Source organism: Portunus trituberculatus, chromosome 32 (assembly GCF_017591435.1).
Source record: "Portunus trituberculatus isolate SZX2019 chromosome 32, ASM1759143v1, whole genome shotgun sequence".
Taxonomy (NCBI): domain Eukaryota; kingdom Metazoa; phylum Arthropoda; class Malacostraca; order Decapoda; family Portunidae; genus Portunus; species Portunus trituberculatus.
Genome location: NC_059286.1, coordinates 7435682 through 7438181, shown reverse-complemented (window position 1 = coordinate 7438181; position 2500 = coordinate 7435682). Strand labels below are relative to the sequence as shown.

Below are 2500 nucleotides of genomic sequence, written 5' to 3'. Positions count from 1 at the left end.
GCCCACTCACACTCCCTTCCCTATGAACACACCCCACCCACCACGCCACGCCTCGCCCATGCAGCACCGCACCGCACCGCACCGCATTGCTAACCCCTCCCCCCCAACACTTGCAGCGCTGCAGGCGATGCAACTCACTCAGATTACCACACTACCGATCACTATCACTCACTACACTACGCATTACTGCTGCCATAACCTCAACCATCCCGCGGGACTAATTGCCCTACCAGAACACACACACACACACACACACACACACACACACACACACACACACACACACACACAGGCACACAAAAAAATGTGTTAAATTAATGGGCACAAATATGAAAGCAAACACGAATGATAAACTTCGATCTCTCTCTCATGACAACCTTGCCATCTCAATGCTGACAGTTCATCACACACACACACACACACACACACACACACACACACACACACACACACACACACACACACACACACACACCTGACCTGTTACTCTTTCTACTGTACCATGAACTTTCTCCTGTTTCTAAAGTTTATCCCACCCAGTGTTGTTGTTATTGTTATTATTATTATTATTATTATTATTATTATTATTATTATTACTACTACTATTATTATTATCCTTCCAACGTATGTATGTGTGTAAACATGTTAGTTATAGGTGAGGTGAGGTGAGGTGAGGTTAGATAAGGTAAGGTAAGGTTAGGTTAGGTTAGGTTAGGTTAGGTTAGGTTAGGTGTGTAGGTGTTCTCTCCTCGCTTTTAATTCTAAGTATTGCAAGGTTTGTCGTCCGTTCACTGGCAGACTCGTTCCTTTAACATTTGTCCTTCCAGTGAGGCAGCAATGTGAGGCAACACAACTCGATGCACTTCTTGGGATTTCAAACTCCTATTACATAATTAACCTCGCATTTCACGGCAGTTTCAAGTTTATTTTTATCTTATTTCTCTCTCTCTCTCTCTCTCTCTCTCTCTCTCTCTCTCTAACTCTCATTTTTTTTTAAGTTTCCATTATTGTCATTCTCTCTCTCTCTCTCTCTCTCTCTCTCTCTCTCTCTCTCTCTCTCTCTCTCTCATTAACACGCATTTTTGTTTTAAGTTTCCATTATTCTCTCTCTCTCTCTCTCTCTCTCTCTCTCTCTCTCTCTCTCACACACACACATTAACATGCATTTCAGTTTCAAGTTTTTATGATTCTCTCTCTCTCTCTCTCTCTCTCTCTCTCTCTCTCTCTCTCTCTGTGGGTGGAGTACCAGTAACAACTTTATTTTTACTTCTCTCAGTTTTTTTATTGACATTTTCCTCATAACCAGTTTCTAATCACAGTAAACACAACTATCTGACAATATCGACATGCACAACACCAGCGCCCCTTGCTCACCTCACCTCACCTCACCTCTCTACGTAGACTTCCATTTAGACACAACGTGGTACAGTGGAACCATGCGTGCTTTGGGGTCCGAGGGGTCTCCAGGCGCACGGGTTCGAATCCTGTCCACGGTCCGAGTGTAGGTTGGGCTTCCTCACTCAGGGCAAATGGTTTCCTAGCGGGTGGGCTTTGAGATAGGAGGTAACACAAAAAGTATCACCTTTAGCCCAGAAATTCCCGTGAAAAGTCCACATGGTATAAATAAATAAATAAAAAAAAAAAAACTTATAATAACGCCATGCACACACAACGTCTCCTGTTTTTTGTTTTGTTTTTATTATTATTATCTATTTATTTATACCATGTGGGCTTTTCACGAGAATTTCTGGGCTAAAGGTGATACTTTTTTGTGGTACCTCCTATCTCAAAGCCCACCCGCTAGGAAACCATTGCCCCGAGTGAGGAAGCCCAACCTACACTCGGACCGTGGACAGGATTCGAACCCGTGCGCTTGGAGACCCCTCGGACCCCAAAGCACGCCTGGTTCCACTGCACCACGGCGGCCGGTCACCTCTCTCTACGTATACTTTCATTTACACATTAATCATTTTTTGTACAGTATTTATTTAAAGATATTCAAATACCATCCCTTCATACACACACATTCATTAACATCCATTACCCTTTACCTACGTGGTGGTGGTGGTGGTGGTGGTTGTGGTTTATTTACACACATCCATTACCCATTACCCATTACCCTTTACCTACGTGGTGGTGGTGGTGGTGGTGGTTTATTTATTTTTCTTTTTTTTCATTTTTTTATTTTTTTTTTCGTGAATATTACTCTTATCATCTTCATTTTATTTTATTTTTTCCTATTCATTTTTCACTATTTTTTTATCATTTTTGTTTATTTTATTTAATTTATTTTATTTATTTTTTTTTTATTTTTTTTTTTTTTGCTTCTAAGGCTCATATTCTCAAAACACTTTTGCGCTTCACCTCAACAATTACAAAAAGGTTTAATTTAAATTTACAAGGGTTTTTTAAGCTATTTTAATATTTTTACGGTTCTAGAGGCAGAGTGACAAGATTTCTGCATTATTATCTGGAGAAACACTCTTGAGAACCACGCTAA

The 2500-nt window shown here is 40.6% G+C and overlaps 1 protein-coding gene across 2 annotated transcripts in view; it reads right to left on the bottom strand.

Annotated features, from left to right (window-relative positions):
• Window positions 1-2500, bottom strand: part of LOC123511911 (unconventional myosin-XVIIIa-like) — a 152260-nt gene that overhangs the window by 136445 nt on the left and 13315 nt on the right. The window lies entirely within an intron of this gene.